The sequence below is a fragment of the Phycodurus eques genome, chromosome 2 (genome assembly GCF_024500275.1).
Source record: "Phycodurus eques isolate BA_2022a chromosome 2, UOR_Pequ_1.1, whole genome shotgun sequence".
In the NCBI taxonomy this organism is placed as follows: domain Eukaryota; kingdom Metazoa; phylum Chordata; class Actinopteri; order Syngnathiformes; family Syngnathidae; genus Phycodurus; species Phycodurus eques.
The window spans coordinates 33,242,992-33,263,626 of NC_084526.1; the positions used below are offsets into that span (position 1 = coordinate 33,242,992).

Here is a 20,635-nt window from a genome sequence, read left to right on the forward strand (position 1 = left end):
GAAATAACATATACCTAAGTATATACAGCCTTTGCTCAATACTTTGATGCACCTTTGGGAATAATGTAATTACCTCAAGTCTTTAATACAATGCCACAAGGTTGGCACACCTTCTTTTGGCAGTTTCGCCTATCCTCTTTGCAGCACCTCTCAAGCTCCATCAGGTTGGATGGGGAGCGTCAGTGCACAGGCATTTTCAGAACTCTCCAGAGATGTTCGATCGGATTCAAGTCTGGGCACTGGCTGTCCCACTCAAGGACATTTACGGAGTTGTCCTAAAGCCACGCCCTCGTTATCTTGGCTGTGTGCTTAGGGTTGTTGTCCTGTTGGAAGGTAAACCGCCCCAGTCTGAGATCCTGAGCGCTCTGGAGCAGGTTTTCATGTCTCTGTACATTGCTGCATTCATCTTTCCCTCAATCCTGACTAGTCTCCCAGTTCCTAGCACTGAAAAACATCCCCACAGCATGATGCTGCTCCCACCATTCTTCACTGGAGGGATGGTATTGGTCAGGTGATGAGCTGTGCCTGGTTTCCTCAAAGACTGACGAATGGCATTCACGCCAAAGAGTTCAATCTTTGTCTCATAAAACCAGAGAATTTTCTCTCTTTCTCATGGTCTCAGAGTCTTACAGGGGACTTTTGGCAAACTCCAGGCGGGCTGCCATGTGACTAAGGAGTGGCTTCCATCTGGCCACTCTACCATAAAGGCCTGATTGGTGGAGTGCTGCAGAGATGGTTGTCCTTCTGGAAGGTTCTCCTCTTTCCACAGAGGACCGCTGGAGCTCTGACAGAGTGACCATCGGGTTCTTGGTCACCTCACTGACTAAGGCCCTTCTCCCCTGATTTCTCAGTTAAGATGAGCACCTAGATCTAGGAAGAGTCCTGTTGGTTCGGAACTTCTTCCATTTACGGATGATGGAGGCCACTGCTCAATGGAACCTTCAAAGCAGCAGAAATCTCTCTCTACCCTTCCCCAGATTTGTGCCTCGAAACAATCTTGGAGGTCTACAGACAATTCCTTTGAATTCATGCTTGGTTTGTGCACTGACATGCACTGTCACCTGTGGGACCTTAAATAGACAGGTGTGTGTCTTTCCAAATCATGTTCAATCAATTCAATTTACCACAGGTGAACTCCACTGTAGGAACCTCTCAAGGATAATCAGTGGAAACATGATGCACCTGAGTTCAATTTTCAGCTTAGTGGCAAAGGCGGCGAATACTTCTCTGCATGTGATTAAAAAATTTTTTATTTTTAATTCGCAAAAATGTCAACAAAAAAAATCACATTGTCATGATGGGGTGTTTGTGTAGAGTGTAGACATTTGAGGGGAAAAAATAATTTATTCCATCCATAAGGCTGTAACAAAAACTGTGAAAAAAATAAAAGCGCTGTGAATACTGTATATGTAAATAAACTGAGCACTGTAGAGATCATTCTGTTTTTCCATAATGTTAAACTACTTTTATAGCACAGCAACCACTAAAAATGTGCCAAAACCCAAGTCCGCAACTACAGTTGGCTGGGCCTATTGAAAACAGGAAAAACATCCATACTGCAATCCAGAGCACTTAGACTGTCAAACACTATAAATGATCTCCATTGACATGAAATAAGAAAAAAAAAAAAAAAGTCTTACCATATCTTGGGATATATCAAGCTCAACATGTCAAACAAGTTGCTCACTTTATTTGGACATAGTGCAAAGCAATGGGATGCTTTGGAAGTGAGCCATTAAGATAAAATGTTTATCTAGACTAGACTGCTGCAGCAGACGACCATGTCCAGTTCCAGCAAAGTGATCACAGACCATTAGAGAAAAAAAAGTCAGTTAAGAATTGCAACAGGAAGAGACAAAACATGCATCCCTATAACATTTAAACTCTGACAAGCAACATTTTTCAACCAATCTGGCCATTCAACTGTTTCAACCCATTCAAGCAAATGAACCTCAAGAAGAGGAAAGTCACAACCAACAAACACTCAAGGATGTAAACAAAATTATGTATTAATTGTTAAAAGGGATTGTACTGAGAAACTGATATACTGCATTGTTTTCAGAATAAGTATTCAAATTAATGTGTATGATGCAGCAATGTATGTAGCAAGATGCATACAAATCTTATATTAGCATCGACTGACCCAAATCAGAGAAATTCTAATTTGCTAATCAGAAATCTAAATACTCTAAATTCAGGTTCAGAATCAGATTCAGGTAGTTATGAATAAAATAAACATACAGAAGTAAACATTGTTCTCCTTCATCCTGAGGCATGTGCCTCTCATTGTGAGTACAAGATGCACTCTCCTCCAAGTGTTAGATAGTACTTAATAGAGCAATGAACAAATGGGTGGTAAGTCGAATCAGAATTTTCACACACACCAATTACAACGAATCAAAGAACATACTACTTATTTTATTCTGACGAGAGCTGCAACAGTTACCATGCCGCATTTACTTAGAAAAACGACATATTCCACGATCGTGGTGTTTACTGACACTGCCATTTTTACTGTGTGCGTCGCTTCTGCGCATGTACGCATGGTAGCTTCACAGAGATCTACACAAAGATTGATAGTCCAAAATATTAGTCCAATGAATGAAATCAGCTGGCACCTAATAATTTGTTGGACTAGTATTTTGGAATAGTGCAAGGAGTAACGATTTGGTTCTGATTCACTAGTCATTCGTTACTGTCAATAGCAATGTGGCAAGATTTCTTAAAAATCCCATAAAAAAATCTGACAAAATGCAGTCTGGTTGGAATGGCGACTTCAATCTTAAGTACAACGCACCAATGTTCCGGAGAAATTGAGTTTTATGTATGGGGGGAAAAATGCCTTTTTGGGGAATGCTTTTGTGTGATATCACAGAGAGGAGCTCTTTACAAAAAACGCCTTAAAATTACAGTAAAACAGTATAACTATTATTCCTCAACATACAGTCTCCTCCAAAAGTATTGGAACGGCAAGGTAAATTCCTTTGTTTTTGTTGTATACTGAAGACATTTGGGTTTCAGATCAAAAGAAGAATATGAGGCAAAAGTTCAGAATTTCAGCTTTTATTTTGTGGTATTTATACCTAGATGTGTTAAACAACTCAGGACAGAGCACCATTTGTTTTAACCCACCCACTTTTCAAGTCAGAAGTATTGGAACGTGACTGATGGGTGTTTCTAGTTGCTCAGGTGGTGCCTTTTAGATTGATTGCCGAAACAGTAGATAGTGCTTGTTTTTGGCTTTCACCTGTGAAAACTGCATTTGCTGTTAAGCAAACATGAAGACCAGAGAGCTATGGTAGAAAAGCAAACCATTTTGAAGCTGAGAGAAGGGAAAATCGATCAGAGCTATTGCACAAACATTGGGCATAGCCATGACATCAATTTGGAATGTCCTAAAAAAAGAAAAAAACAACCAGTGTACTGAGAAACAGACACCGAACAGATTGGCCAAGGGTATCAACATTGTGAGAGCTGTGAAGAAACACCCAAAGACAACAGTCAGTGACATCACTGCCAACCTCCACAGGGCACGGGTGACTGTATATCAATCCATTGTTCGAAGACGACTTCGAGATAGGAAATATACAGGCCATACCACAGTATGCAAACCACTCATCAGTAAAAGGAATGGGAAGGCCAGATTGGATTTTGCAAAGAAGTACAGAGATGAGCCATAAACGTTTTTGAACAAAGTTTTTCTGGACTGACGAGACCAAGATTAACCTCTACCAAAGTGATGGAAAGGGCAAAGTATGGAGAAAGAAAGGATATGGTTATGATCCAAAACACACAAACTCATCTGTGAAGCACGGTGGAGGTGATTTCATGGCTGCGTAGAGGGCGTCCGGTTTGGTGGCCTCAGTATTGCATCTCTGCAGATGATGCGGTTCTGTTGGCTTCATAAAGCAGTGATCTCCAACTCTCATTGGAGTGTGACTGTTTGAGGTTGTGGACAGGTGTCTTTTATACTGATGAGTTCAATCAGGTGCCATTAATACAGGTAACGAGTGGCGGACAGAGGAGCCTTTTAAAGAAGAAGTTACAGGGTCTGTGAGAGCCAGAAATCTTTCTTGTTTGTAGGTGACCAAATACATCTTTTCCACCATAATTTGCAAATAAATTATTTCAAAATCAGACAGAGATTTTCTGGAGTTTTTTTCTCATTTTGTCTCTCATAGGTGAGGTATACTATGATGAAAATTACAGGACTCACTCATCTTTTTAAGTGGGAGAACTTGCACAATTGATGGCTGACTAAATACCTTTTTGCCCCGGTGTATGTAAGTATGTGGGAAATGTTTTTGTGTCATAATTTAACTTTGCATTTAAGTTGATAATGGCACACTAGAAATAAAATCTCAAACTGGCACTCCATCTCCCCCTCCTTGAGCCGTTACCTTATCGTGGTGGAGGGTTTTGTGTGTCCCATTGATCCTCGGAGCTAAGTTGTCTGGGGCTTCATGCCCCTGGTAGGGTACCATGGCAAACAGGTCCTTGGTGAGGGATCAGACAAAGCACAGCTCCAAAAACCCTATGACGAACAAAATTAAGGAACATAGGTTTCTCCTGCCCGGACGCGGGTCACCGGCCCCCCACTGGAGCCAGGCCTAGAGGTGGGTCTCGAAGGCGAGCGCCTGGTGGGTAGGCCTGCAGACATGGGCCCCCCTTTGTGTGGGCTCACCACCTGTGGGAGAAGCCATAGGGGTCAGGCGCAGTGTGAGCTGGGCGGTAGGCGAAGGCGGGGACCTTGGCGATCTGATACCCGGCTACAGAAACTGCCTCTAGGGACGTGGAATGTCACCTCTCTGCCAGGTAAGGAGCCTGAGCTGGTGTCTGAGGTCCAGAAGTTCCGACTAGATCGTGTCGGGCCCACCTCCACGCACAGCTTGGGCTCTGGTACCAGTCCTCTTGAGAGGGGTTGGACTCTCTTCCACTCTGGAGTTGCCGAGGGTGAGAGGCACCGAGCATGTCAAATCTCAGATTCAAGAGGCGCAGTGTGGTTTTCGTCTTGGCCGTGGAGCAGTGCACCAGCGCTACACCCTCGGCAGGGTCCTCGAGGGTGCATGGGAGTTTGCCCAATCAGTCTACATGTGTTTTGTGGACTTGGAGAAGGCGTTCGACCGTGTCTCTCGGGGAGTCCTGTGGGGGGTGCTTCGGGAGTATGGGGTGCCGAACCCACTGATACGGGCTATTTGGTCCTTGTACGACCAGTTTCAGAGTTTGGTCCACATTGGCGGCAGTAAGTCGGACTCCTTTGCAGTGAGGGTTGTACTCCACCAAGGCTGCCCTTTGTCACAGATTCTGTTCATAACTTCTATGGCATAGAGGGGATCCGGTTTGGTGGCCTCAGTATTGCATCTCTGCTTTTTGCAGATGATGTGGTTCTGTTGGCTTCAACAAGCCGTGATCTCCAACTCTCATTGGAGCGGTTCGCAGCAGTGTGTGAAGTGGCTGGGATCAGCAACTCCAAATCTGAGACCATGGTCCTTAGTCAGAAAAGGGTGGAGTGCCCTCTCCAGGTCGGGGATGAGATCTTGTCCCAAATGGAGGAGTTTACTTTGTATCGGTCCATTGTGGTGAAGAAGGAGCTAAGCCGAAAGGCGATGCTCTCTATTTACCAGTCGAGCTACGTTCCTACCCTCACCTCACAGACGTACGGTTTTCAAGGCTGAAGCCCAGTTTGATTGGGGTCCATCGAAGACAGAATTGTGGCAAGGCACAGATCTGGCCAAGGTTACAAAAACATTTCTGCTGCATTTAAGGTTCCTAAGAGCACAGTGGGATCCATAATCCTTAAATGGAAGACGTTTGGGACGACCAGAACCCTACCTAGAGCTGGCCGTCCACCCAAACTGAGCAATCGGGGGAGAAGAGCCTTGGTGAGAGAGGTAAAGAAGAACCCAAAGATCACTGTGGCTGAGCTCCCAAGATGCAGTCAGGAGATGGGAGAAAGTTCTAGAAAGTCAACCATCACTGCAGCCCTCCACCAGTCGGGGCTTTTTGGCAGAGTGGCCCGACGCAAGCCTCTCCTCAATGCAAGACACATGAAAGCCCACATGGAGTTTGCTAAAAAACAGTGAAGCATGGTAGTGGCAGCATCATGCTGTGGGGTGTTTTTCAGCTGCAGGGACAGGACAAATGGTTGCAGTCAAAGGAAAGATTAATGCGGCTAAGTACAGGGATATCCTGGATGAAAAATCGTTAAAAATCAAGTCTTCGCCGCTCTCAAATGCTGTGGGTGTGTCCACTGAATTCGCTAAAACCAACCACTCAAACTGTTAACTGTGATTCAAATGCCACTAGTTTAGATAGCAGTGTATTTGGGGTGGAACAGTTTTTGAAACCATCCAAACCGCTCAGTTCAGTCTGCGTGTGTCCTGTTCATTTCGGCACGCGCAAATATTTTTTTCCTCACTAACTAACGAAGCTGGGTAGAGTACACTTGTGAGCAGAACGTAACGCTAATACACCTGAACGTAGATGCCAACCACTGAATAGAGATGAGGAAGCAAAGCGGCGTTGCAAGCGGTCAGTTGTGGAGAGAAAATAAAAATTGTGGAGACATCCATCCATCCATTATCTGTTGGTAATGCCTTGGGCGGACGTAAGCAATGGCGTGCCTCGCACTCACTCTAAACAGTATGAGAGCTGTGTATGTTCAATCTTCTCCCGCTACTATTTCCCCTTTTTAAAGGGTACGACAATTGCGGGCATGACGAGTGGAAAAAATTCGGCTGGAAAAGTATCGGTGCGAGAAGATGAATGCATGCATCCCATACAGACATACTGGTCTGCTATATGGGACCACTTTGCATTACAATGACGGCGGTACACAGTCGCTGACGAAAGTGCGACAGTGTGCAAGCAACTTGTGTTGTGTATAACCGCAACAAGACTAAGATGCCAGCTCATCTGCGGAGACTTTAAATTCTCTGCAGCTTTTAAACAAGTGACGCTTTATTGTGATCAGTCAAACAGGGCATTCTCCATAAAGACTTCCAGGAAAATGTAAAGTTTTCTGACTTACTGCCAATTGTATTACCTCAGAATGGAATACAATACAAAGGTAGTAATGTCTATTTTCTTCCAGCCAGAATCTCACCTACTTTTAACCTCTGACTGTCACAACGACGTGTCAAATGTCAGACTGCCTTATTCTGTCACTGTTAACCTAATTATACAAGTCACTAATTTTCCTAACAGTCAACAAATACTGAACAAAACCAAGAATTGTGACCACAAAACCAAAATACGAACCGAACAGTGGATTTTGTGAACAGTTTGACCCCTCGAGTGTAATCGATGAATCGGATTAAAATATTTTAATTTCATTTCCTCAATTAAAAAACAGGACATTATTTAGACAAGAGTGAAGAAAATGCACAAACAAATTGACTCTGACACAGTTATTGGTTTGGTCTGTAACGTTGGAAAATCAGCAAAAAAGTTGATCCTTCTTTTCCAAGTCAAATCAGATGTTTGCAAATGTCTTAATTTACAATAATAATAATACAATTTTACATTAAACAGTGTTTAAACCATTTATTGATGATCTAAATAGTAATATTATTTTGATAATTGAGTGGTTAATTGTTGTACATCTAAATGGCACACATGCCAACTTATACTCATTGGTGGGAACATAATGTGACTGCCGACAGGTCGCCCAAATGCGTTAGAGGGCAGCTCAAGTTCTTATATAGTAGGGGAGGGGCGACTCACACCAGATGCCCAAGTGCACTTGGTATCGTTTCAACCACGCCCACCAGAAAAAACTTATAAATAAAAGAAATGGCGAAAAACAGTTTACCGCTGTATCGTCACAATTCAGGACTACATAGTTCTCAATTCAGTACTACACAGTTCTCGGTCGGGATGGGAATCAAAAACAGAGAAATCGGTGAGAACCGGTTCCAAATTTAACGATTCCATGGAATTGGGCGCTGAATTTTCAATCGCTTCTCTTGTCGATCCTATTTGTAATAATGCTATCATTCCACATGTTTCGCAGTGCACGCGTGTGGACCGGCTGAAATTTGTTAATTTTACAGCTATTCATAGGCTACATCGCATGAACCACTCTGAGTAAGGGAGACAAATTGCCACCAAAAGCACTGGTAAACGACTAAAAACAACACTAATTTAACTTAAATGAATAAAAATTACACCATTTTAACTATTAAACCCTGTCCGTACAAAAAAAAAAAAATACAGTCTAAACGTGATAAAGTAACTTTAACGACAGCATTGCATTCTGGGAAACATCGCACGCAAAATTTTATGGTGTTATGCTAAAATCCGCCCTGCTAGAAACTGCGACTGGAAATTTGCCCGGCCTCTTTGGGGCAGTGTGGTGCTATCTGCATCTTTTTGCACAATTGTCAAAAAAAAATAAAAATAAAAATGTACCGGCATTACCAGATAACTAGCAACCCTTTACTGCTCAGTGACTGTGTTTTTGTGAATGTCTTTGTCTCCAAAGTGTTCTCTGTCAATTGACTGTCTGTTGTCGTACTAGAGCGGCTCCAACTACCGCAGACAAATTCCTTGTGTGTTTTTGGACATACTTGGCAAATAAAGATGATTCTGATGGTGCAGGGAGCTACATGTTTACTGTAAGCTACAAAGAGTAGAAGAAAGTCGCAACAGAACTTTAAATAAACTAATTTTTCACAGATTAGGAAGAATAAATGCCTGAGAGTATCGTTATAGTTCCTGTTCGTATGTGTTATTACAGCGTTTGTGTGTGAATATTTGTTATTTGAACATACAGTGCCACCAGAAAGTATACACAGCACTTCACGTTTTCCACATTATGCTATGTTGCACTTATTCTAAAGCTGATTTGAGTATAATTTTCATTAAAAAAATATCTACATAAAATATCAAAGTAAAAATATATTTTCAGATATTTGTGTAAACTTATGAAAAATGCAAACATTCAAATATAAGTGGTACATAAGTATTCACCCCCTTTGCTATGAAACTTAAGCTCAGGTGCACCGGAGATGCTTCTACAACTTGAATGGAGTCCAGCTGTGGTAAATTCAGTTGATTTAACATCATTTGGAATGGCACACACCTGTCGATATAAGGTCTCATACACTGAACAAAAATATAAACACTTTTGTTTTTGCTCCCATTTTTCGTGAGCTGGACTCAAAGATCTAAAAACTTTTTCGACACACACAAAAGGCAATTTCCCTCAAATATTGTTCACAAATCTGTCTAAATCTGTGTTAGTGAGCATTTCTCCTTTGTCGAGATAATCAATCCCAACTCACACGTGTGGCTTATCAAGATGCTGATTAGAAAGCTTGATTATTGCACAGGTGTGCAATATGCTGGCCACAATAGAAGGCCACTCTGAAATGTGCAGTTTTATCACACAGCACAATGCCACAGATGTTCTGAGGGAGTGTTCAATTGGCATGCTGACTGCAGGAATCTCCAACAGAGCTGTTGCCTGCGAATTGAATGTTCATTTCTCTACCATAAGCCGTCTCCAAAGGTGTTTCAGACAATTTGGCAGTACATCCAACCGGCCTTGTAACCGCAGACCACGTGTAACCAAACCAGCTCAGGACCTCCACATCCAGCATGTTCACCTCCAAGATCGTCTGAGACCAGCCACCCGGCAGCAATATCCCCTTTTCATGGATTTTTCAAGAAACACAAGCAATAAATTCTGTATTACAAAAAAACAATACCGATTTATTGTACATAAATTGTCCTTAAAGGTCAGGCTGATGCTATGACAAAGGCAAATGATGCATGAATTAATAATAAAGAGGGTTTATTCATCTACTTCAATTACAGTTGTAAACTTACTAAATACTTTGACTTGGAGACTTGGAAGCGTTGCAATGCAAACAGATCTGCTGCTTTACAACTTCAACATGTCCAACTTTTTATGTTTTATGAAACATGATATATGAACATGTGCACTGTGGTTTTGTAGAGAAAATAACCTGCACAAATAATTGTTCTGAGTATTTCAGCAGTCTGACAGCACTCTCCCCCCCACACAAAAAAAAAAACCAGACACGCACAGTTTTATTCTATTTGTATCCAAAACATATTGCTAGCTAGTGCTATGTTCGCAGTTAGTCATTTTTTTACTGACTGAGTCGTGATGACTAGCTTAACTGGCGATTGTTGTTGTTAACACCGGGACTTACCGTAATTTCTCGTGTATCTGATGCATCCCCCCCCCCCAAACAAAATTGTCAAAATTCAATAGTGCGCATTATTATTAGGTATAGGGGGAAAAAAACTTTCACATTTTATAAATCTATGCCGCGATCTCGAGGTTATGAAAAAGCCGTACACTTCCATTCCAATATGCCGCTGCCACCTAGAGGTTACGAAAAAGGTGTACACTTTCATTCTGATATCCCACCGCCACCTTGAGGTTATGAAAAAGGTGTAGCCTACACTTCCATTCCAATATGACAGGGGTACGTATGACTGCATGTGTACATTTGTGATTTTTTTTTTTTAATGAACACTACTAATGACTGAACAACAATCAATATTAATTTATTTATGGTTATGTTTTATGTTATGATAATGCTTTTCTGAAATGCTTGACAGTTTAAATTTGAATCCCATTGAAATAAAATTACTTCTGTTTCGCCTGGCCCTTCATATTTTCTTAAAGGAATTGTACCCATCTGACAAATTCTGCCTGGGTAATCAAATATATGAGCACAGTGTGTTTTCTCATTTACTAAATCAAAGTAGGGCTGTGGATTTCCAAATAAAAGCAAGTAAATAAATAGAAAGTATTACGTGTTCAAATAAATTGCTTAACTTCAGAATAATTATTTGAAAAAAATAACAAAATACATACAATACTGCATGTTTTGATCATATGGGTAGAAGAAAAATCATGCATTGTAAAAATGCATTATACATAGGTAGAAGGGTTTTCCAGAATTTTGAGGTCAACTTTGGGTGTGCGTATTATACATGGGTGCGCATTATACACGTGAAATTACGCTACCTGAATGTGAATCCTTAAATTTGTCTTGGACATCTTGGAATTTGACAGGAGCTTTCTTTTTGCACAGTAAACACTGGATTGTGTAAGTACCAACATGACAAGATTTGCCCAAAAATGACAGAAATCAAAATGCTGAGTCTGGTTAGAACGGCCACTTAACCGGAGTACAAGGCGGCAAGAATTTTGAAAACTGGATGATGGGTTCTGGAGAAATTGTTTTTTTTTGTGTCGGGGGAAAACAAAAATTACCTTTTTGGGGAAAACATTTATTTGTTATGGAGGATTTTAGAGGTGTCTGAAATGCTCATTCCATGTTCTTTAGAAAATGCCACAGTTGTCACATTGCTAGTATGTGTCCCTCAAGGACTTGATAAGTAGCAAAAATATTTCAGGGTATATGGCTACAGGGATTCTCGAGATGTACATATCTCTACCCCCTCCTCTACTACGAAGTGCCTGGGTAAATGTAGCTTCCTCGAAAGCTACCGCGAAATGCGATCTTCGCGACTGAAAAGCTCTTCAATGTTAAAAACCAGCATCACTATGGCCACACTAACATCACTACCGCCAAATACTGCACTCAACTCTCAACCAGCGTGGACTGTGTTGATCAATCTCAAGGATGGTCCATGTGTTTTTTTCCCCTCATTTTTTTACCTCGCAAAGCGAAAAATATCAAACATGTTACGCCACAAACTAAATCAATGGCACAACGGCCTAGTGAGACAGAAAACTTTTGCGCACCCAGTCCACCAGGCACCAAGCACCCTCCTGCTCACTCTGCATTGCTCCACTTTCAATGACCAGTCAGATCGCAGCTTTTGCAATTAGAAAATTGCGTTTTATCGTATCACAATGATTTAGTTGTGCTGGCACATACAGTGCATTCTTACAAAATAAATTTGAGATTTACTTCCTGTTTAAACCTCCTGGTAGAGCTATTGGTAATCACCTAATTCATGTATTACATCGATTGATATGGCACTGATACTCTCATTTCATTTATGTATTCCACTTTTTATAATCTCTATCTGCATCCAGTATTGCTACAATTGACTTGTTGAGCGCACATTACTGACATGCCTACTGTTATTGAGAAATTCAAGCATTGCACATGCTCTTGAAAATGCTGCTGCAGTCAGGCCTCTCGTGACAAGAACACAACAGGCCACTGCTGAGTGACTAATAAACTGCTCCACTGTTTACACCACTGACAGTTGATGTGTTTCCATGTAAATGTCTAACTCAAGAGAGGCCACGGACAGCCATTATCATCAAATAACTGCCTGCCTTTTTCCCAGCGGCAGCTCAACATGAGGCAGAGTCAACTAGAGATACTCCTGCAATCTAATCAAACCAGGCGACATGATCTATGATCGACTCAGTTGTCACTGCTGCTATTAAAGTAGCTCTGTAATTAAAGATAACAGCTTTAATTTTCCTTACCTGTGTAAATGGGGCTTGTTGCGGTGTTGGTGCATATTTTAGATGCACGTCAATATAGCAAGAAAGGGATCACCAACAAATCCAGCAATGATGTGGTAATTTATTTAAATGCAATTTCTGATTTACCTTTACAATAGGTAATTCTTGTTGCCCGGTGTGGTTGGTGAAACGGCCATCCTGCATACTAATCCGTCGGCAATGTCAATATTGAGGTCTACAGAAAACCTACCCACACGGACCAGGACCTTCTATTTGACTGTCATCACTCACTTGAACACAAGCTAGGAGTTATCAGAACCCTCGAGGAAAGAGCAGCGAAAATCCACACCACTGAGAACGGAAGACAGAGTAGCAGACTCGCATCAGGAATGCTCTTACAAGCTGTGGGTATCCAAAGTGAGCCTTTGTCAAATCCACCAAGAGAAGAAGAACCCCTACACCAGAGTCTGAAGACAGAGACGGGAAGCTAAATGTGGTGGTGCCCGACGTGACTGATTTTTTAGAGAAACTCAGAAGGATTTTCTCCAAACCTATGTGCCCTGCGATTGGCTGGCGACCGGTTCAGGGTGTACCCCGCCTCCTGCCTGAAGATACCTGGGATAGGCTCCAGTAGCCCTCAGCCCTAGTGAGGATAAGCGGTAAAGTAAATGGTGGATGCATGATATACCAATGTATTTCAAACCCACCAACACTCACACAAAAGCTGGTTCACCTTAAGGACAAAATCCTGAGAAGCAAACTCAGCAATGTTGTTTATGTGGTGCAATGCAGTGAAGAGTGCAACCACCTTTACATTGGAGACGAAGCAACAGCTTCACAGACGCAAGGCGCAGCATCAACGGACGGTTTCCAGAATCAGCATTTCATTTCTCAAAAAGCACAGACATTCCCTTGAAGACAACAACATTCAAATTCTGGATAGGGAGGACCGCTGGTTTGAGAGAGGTGTAAGACAAGCCATCTATGTCAAACTAGAAAAGCCATCTCTAAACGGAGGGGGAGGTTCGAAAGATAACCTATCGATGCATATAACAACATCCTGACAGCTCTCCCTCCAAATGTCGCCTCATTCAACAGGAAAAGTGGCCCTCACGAGCTGTTTTGCAACAAGACGTGCGAATGACGGATTTGTATAAAGGACAGTTTCACCAGCCACACCAGGCAACAAAAACAACCTACTGTTGACAACTCATAAGGAACACACCCAGCGAGGCATAAATATGGAGACTCCACCCCTAAAAAAAAATTATTTAAGAAGGCTTTTGGATTAAAAGTGGAAAATTTTGAGGTAAATACCTGAAGAATACAATGAACACGACAAAAATTCAGCTGATTCCATGATACTTTGTCCTATTTGACATGCTTACGCTTAGTTGTATTTCCAGTGATTTTGGTAACTGTCAATGAAACTATGGAAAATGGCTGGATATCAGTTCTTAAATAAAACTTTTATAAGCTATGATTTTTGTTGTCATAATTATATTTGTCCAAACAAATGTACTTTCAGGTGTACCAGGCAAAACTGAAAAAGAAACTGAAGAAACAAGGGTTGTCTGATATTTTTTTCCATATTCGAGACTAGACTTTACACCGATCTGATCGGCTTCATTGGTATTGGCCGATAATTAGCATTTTATGCTAATCAGCTTTGTCATAATTCGTTGATCCGCTCAATGAAGTCATTGATCAGCTCTGCAATTCACTCCGCGTCGCCGTCGTAGTGTGGGCAGGGCTCCCAGGCACTGCTGCCAAATCACCCCCAGTGATGGGTGTATGTGGTGCAATAAAACGTGGAGTGTGTGTGATATATTTAAAATCCAGGGGGGCAGGCAGGACGAAGGGGCAGGGCGCACGGACCGGGAAAGACCACAGACGTGCTGAAACCCGGTTCGACCCCCACACCATCCCAATCCCATACCAGTCCCCCAGGAACCTTTTGATATGTGTATGTGTCCAGATGTGATTCGTGAGAAAAATATATATAGTGAGTGGTGTGAGTGTGTGCTAAGTGAGTGATTAAGAGGCATGGCTCCTGCAGGTCGGACAATCACCAACGAAGAGGGCTACCCCACCCAGACCCAAAGCACCCACTACCTGCCCCACGCCGAGTGTGGGAGGCGGTAAACCAGGCAGAGACAAAAAGCCCACAGCAGGCCCCACAGGCCACAGGGGACCGCCCGGCTCTCCCACGGGAAGAGGAAGAGGCAACCGCAGTGGGACGCAAGGAACGGAGAGAACAGGAGGAAGCAGGCCAGAGGAGTGACAGGGGGGCCCCATCGCCCCCACCAGCAGCCAGAGCAGGGGACCCAAGTAGGCGTCAGCTAGCACCGCTCCAGCACCCATGGAACATGGGCGAGTCACCATCACACCACCAATACTCCCCAGGAGGTCACCCCAGTGGTTCCCCCCCACCCCGAAGATCAAGGAGTGAAAAACGTCCCGCCCCCACAGACGCCGGAACAGCAAACACAGGGACAAGAGAAGAAGATCCCCACCCCATGCATGCATCCTCTCACCATGCAAACTGATCTAAAATGTGTGGGGGGAAAAAATGGAAAAAAATAGAAATAAATAAAAATAATAATAATAATAATAATAAAACAACGACCACTTTGACAACAAAGAATATAGAATTAAATTGTTTACTTTCACACTTACTTATGGTGGCACGGTGAACGACTGGTTAGCACATCTGCCTCACAGTTTTGAGGACCGGGGTACAAATCCCGGCCCCGCCTGTGTGGAGTTTGCATGTTCTCCCCGTGCCTGCTTGGGTTTTCTCCATGCACTCCGGTTTCTTCCCACATCCCAAACACAGGACTCGCCTAGCAACATAAGCTAACAGAGGAGCGAGTGGGGGAGGCTTGATCGGACACTGAAAGGCAGCTGTTCGGGTGGACCTACAACACCAAAAACAGTCACTACCTCCAGTAAATTACGATCGTTAGCACTTGCTGAAATTATGATCTTCCAGTGACTTTGAGTTTGTAACTATGACGCCCGCGAACATTTGTGTTCTTTGGAGCGCAGCTCTCGGCAAGATCTTTTACTTTGGAAAACAATTATTAAAATTTTTGCCTATTTCCTGAAACATTACGGACCAAACCAGTTACTGAATCAATCGTTATGTTTGTGCATTTTCTGCATTGTCAATTTAACATTATGTCCTGTTTTTTTTAAATAAAGGGATCAAAATGTAAGTTTCTTTTAAATCTGATTCATCGAGTAATCGAAAAATAATCGAAAGAGTCTGAAGACAGTGCTTTGGGGTGGGTGGATGGATGGATAGATGGATAGATGGATAGATATATTTGCCAGTACATTTTGAATGTTTCAATTGCTGCAGTAAAAGGTGAGGCCATTTAAGTGCAGTGACCTAAGAGTCATACTGAAGAAGACAGTCTAAGATGAGCTGTGTGTAATGGCCCATTAGCCTGCTGACAGTAGGTACAGTCAAAGGTTCACTCAGGTCATAAAGCACACTTTCATCAGCGATTGCAAAAGGAAGGATAGTGATCTTTTTCCCAATCTTCCATTTTCAAATTTGATCCAAGGTTCATAATAGCCTCTGCCTATTTTGGGGGTAAAATGATGTTATACAGAGTATTTCTTAAGTGTAGGTATTCTACATTGTTCAATGAGTGATCATTTAAATTTCTGTTGCATGAGTATTGAAGCAGTATAATTATGGCTTTAACCCATGTAATCATTGAGAAATTTCAGACCAGAAATCATGACACATTAATTTTTTTCTGATTTGGGACCATTCTCTGTATGCCCAAGAAATGTGTAAAATTCCAGCAGATCAGCAGTTCCTGAAATAGTAAAACCACCCCATCTGGCAACAACAACCATGTCACATTCTAAGTCACTTAAATCATCTGTCTTCCCCTTTCTTACAGTTGACTTGAACTTCAGGGGATGTTTTGACTGTGTCAAAAGGTTTTAACTACCCCAGTGTTCATATTAAACAGTTTAACAGATTTACCCAATGCAATAAATGGCTGTAGACATACAAATTTAACAGCTGGCACATACTCCGTTCAGACAGCACTATTAAAAGGTTGCTGACTAGCAACCGGGATTTTTTTGACAAGAAGTCTCATCTGTGTCTTTTGCTCAACCCCCACAGTTTGTGTTACATATCTATACCCTGGGGAAATATCATATTACAATGTCAACCGCAAACTTGTCCCTTCTTCTCGCCCTGTCAAAAATAATACTATTCATACACTGACTAATAACAGTTAACAATGGTTTCTATTGTGCATTAATCGTGCTGTTTGAAAACCAGTTTTAAATATGTTGAACATCATGATTCAAAGTGACATCAGAGCATTGAACCGTATCAAATTCATCAGTACAAGTTTCCAAAGTCCCATGCAACTTTCAAACAAGGTACTGTGAGCGCAGTAGTCAGCAAGCAAGAGTCCCACAGCATCTATTGAACCCCCCCCCCTCCAAAAAAAAAAAACAACAACCTGGACTAATACGGGCATAATGTTTTGTGTCATATAACTTCCATGTTGCAAATATGTGATTCCAAAATTTGCAAGTTTTAAACAAAGATGAGATCCAGCTGGTCAAGATTACAAGACTACAAAAGTTGACAATTGCTGACAGCCCTGCTATAATACTATATTACTGGTCCATGTTTATACTATAAGGTTAAAAGTAAACACCTATGGCTGGATGTAAACAGCATGGTTCAACTGACTCAATTGATTTTTTGTCTGCCTTCAAGTGGCACAACAAAACAAAACGTTATGTAATGCTTAATATTGGTATTATTCATGTAGCATTGTGTATTTCTGTGTTGTCACGCTTACTCAATGCTGCGATGTTTAATATAGATGTGCCAAAAAGGAGACTACCGCAATAACCAAGTCTAGAAACAATGGCGAATGCATCAGTAGCTAATATTCTAAGCGTACTCTTAGTCTGAAATCAAATCATAAAACAGATTAGTCAAAGTCCACAAAGCGCCGCCATGTCTCTCTATTTTTATTTTTATCAATGTAATTTTTTTTGTTATGGTGTCATAAAGCAACCACAGCGCATGAATTTAGAGATCTTTGGGGTTCTGTAATTGAGGTGGAATAGCGTCGTGGTTTTGAATGAGCTGCTATCAGTCAGGATCTCACATTGACATGGATTTTGAATGTCCCGTGTCTCATCTTTGTTGAATTACTAAAATGATCACACCATGTCACGCTGCTATGAAATCCCACCTCTGTATAGCTGACACAGCATTCAGCATGCAGTCTTCAGACAACTTTAGCGGAATTGCAAGCCAGACCATGGGATACCATTAAAAGAAAATGCAGCATTGTGAACCAAATACAACTGCACCGCTTGGTAGAAACATGACAATGGCATAAGTTGATTTCTAAAACAATTTTCAATAAAGAAAATACAGCAACAATCCTTGAGTCTGTGTAACATGAGCCGCTATTGGAATGCCTGTGAAAGCTGGAATTTCTCTGCCTTTTTCAGTGACATTGTTCTGAAAAGTGGCACTGACAACCCGCAACTTTATGGCTTTGAAGGTCGTATCAGAACCGTAACAGCAACTGTGTGTAAGGGAATGCTGGAAAGGCAGGACAGAAGAGTGAAGTTTAACAGTCACTCACTTCTCCTGCACCATTGTGTTGAAAGCAATTACCACTGTATGGCAAGTATAGTAAAGGTCACATCAGACTGATCCCTTCACACATCCAATTATCCGATTGCGGAATGCCGTGTTGCGGTGATAAATCACACAGTTGCAGCAATATTCCACAATATTCCAATATTCCACCGTGGGTCCTGAGTAAAAGACAAAAGGTGGATAAATGCCGGTTTGGCTCTGTGTAAAAGAGGCTACTCAAACCACAAAGTGGGATGGTCTAAAACACTATAAACCCACCTATTCCTCTGAAAATTAAGTGAGTCAGCATATTTGCTCTGCGTGTTAACACAGAACTCAGCGATGCAAAATGTTGTTCCAGGATGTCCATTTATACCACAATCCGTGTGTGTCAGCACCACTGGACTTTTAAGGGAGCTGTTCCATCATTCTATCAGTACCATTTATGAATACACATACCAATAGGACACTAACTGGAAGTGGCTTGGTGTAACTTTGTTATCCCTTTCTGTATTTGTACAATTTACACAGATGAACAAAACAGCCTGCTTTCTCGGCGTCCTACAACGGTTTATGTGAGGCTACTGTTGAATGTGAAAATGGTAGGAAGCAAGTATGGACAAGTATTGTTCTTTGAACTAGTCCTGGGAGCTATATCTTGAAAGACGGTTTGTTGCATTGTACATATTATTTATTCTATTGAGTATGTCCTTTGCAGGAAGAAGGGCAACCAGTTCCACAACACTATTGTAATAGAATGTCAGTTTTGACGAGCTTTTATATTGCAACCGTAAGAGTGACAGAAACTTCATTGATTACAAACCGGTTATGTGACCACAACAGACTTTTTACACATAGTCCTGCCTCACCAGGGGCCACACCCCCCATCTAAATTCAAAGTATTTCCTGGAGACCAGATTATGCCTGACACGGACAACCTTATGTTTACTCCTCAACAAGAAAGACTGTTTGGCAGGCATGTAAAGCTCAAAATGACTAGATGCTTAGAAGGCACACCAAAATACAGACTACCTAAATGATACAGACGCAGCCTTATTTGTTGAACTGATGGTTGCGTAAACCAGACAATTTATACACAAACCATTTGCCAGGCAATCTGCTTCGGGTGGCTCGTTGGTAACCATGGTGTTATCTTTATCTCCTAAGAGTGCTTCTCAAGAATAACTACCAAAATGAAACACTGCACCTACTCTTGTTGACAGCAAGATAATCAAATGGGAAACACCCTCAACAGTGACACCGTTCCCAATATGTTTTCACTTTGGGATGTCCGTGAGAACTACCCCTTGATGACCCCTGGGGTACCCGGTACACTGTATTTAATAACTTCCTTTTAGTTACTGTATGTCGGAGACGAGATACAGTACTTTTTGTTAAAGCCAAATAAATTTCCACTTTCATGACGTGCCTTTATTCTGCAAATCACATCAGATTATGTGGCAATTAAAAGTTTTCATGTTGTACAGTACTTCAAGTACTCTACCTGTGTGAGTGCTTCGGCGTCAAGAGCTTCCATACTTTTCTGTGTTTATACGAGTTGAACTCTTAAAAGAGGCAGCAGGAGCAGTTAAGCTGACTGCGATAAGATCATCTGACGAGTAAACTGAAACAATGAGCACAGCCTCGGCTACATTAGCTTCCTCTCTGCGGCTGTGCGGGCAGCCTATCTGCTGCCAAGCTAGCCAAGTGAGAAACAACCAACGAGTCATATTCATAAACACAACAACAACAACAACAACAAAAAAGAGAACAAACTTACTGACTTAGCTAGCCATTCGTATTCCGGGTCCTCGTTTTTCCATGGTGACGGCCACTCCGTTAAAAAAAAAAGAAGTACAAGTCACAATGATGGCTTTTGAAGTGCACTACAAGCCCAAGAAAAGCTGAAGCAGCCGACAGGAGCGGAGGCGCAATCCCCAACGACATCCACCACACGAGAGGAGGGGAGGCCGACGATTCACTGGACTTGTGCCATCTCAACTGGAGATAACGTTAGCGTCAACAACCAAGACGACCGAGCCCGGCGGGGAAGACGGAAGACGACATGTTCGAGGTGCAGCCGGCGGACCAACAACAACAAGCCCGCTCCTCTCCCGCGACCCTCGGCCAATGTAATCCCACTGCGAAGAGATTTCCACTCAGGTTAATTCCTCCGTATTCGCCGTTTGAGCGTGAGACAGCGCGCCAGCTATTCGTGTGGGAACTGATACAATTTGTAGCCAAGCAGGAGCGCAGAGGGGGCCGCCTGGAACACCTGGAGACGAAACTCCACACGGATTGAACCGACGGAAGACCCGGAAGTGGATCCACAAAGGAGGAAGGTGGCAAGAGGCCGGCCGCTCTCCAGATGGCACCACTACGAAACAAACCCTTCCGTGTCACTTGACCAAGGCAGAGCCATTGAAAAAAAAAAAAAAAAAACACGCCAAATGCCATGAATTAGGATTTTAGCCTTCTCAACAGCCATAGTTCGAATGTGTGAAGTGTCAGTCAAAAAGAAGAGGATGCGCCAGGCAGCGGCGCGAGAC

At 42.3% G+C, this 20,635-nt stretch overlaps 1 protein-coding gene across 7 annotated transcripts in view; it reads right to left on the bottom strand.

The window, feature by feature from the left end:
• Positions 1 to 20,355, bottom strand: part of LOC133399151 (zinc finger protein 609-like) — a 147,164-nt gene extending 126,809 nt beyond the window's left edge. For 3 of the 7 annotated variants that reach the window (XM_061670396.1, XM_061670391.1, XM_061670393.1), the window contains exon 1: positions 19,867 to 20,354. The gene's annotated coding sequence lies outside the window, so the exon portion shown is untranslated. Of the gene's footprint in view, positions 1 to 19,866 lie in introns of all 7 variants that reach the window. The other 4 variants (XM_061670394.1, XM_061670392.1, XM_061670399.1 and 1 more) reach the window with 3 other exon arrangements.
• Positions 20,356 to 20,635: the final 280 nt, after the last annotated feature.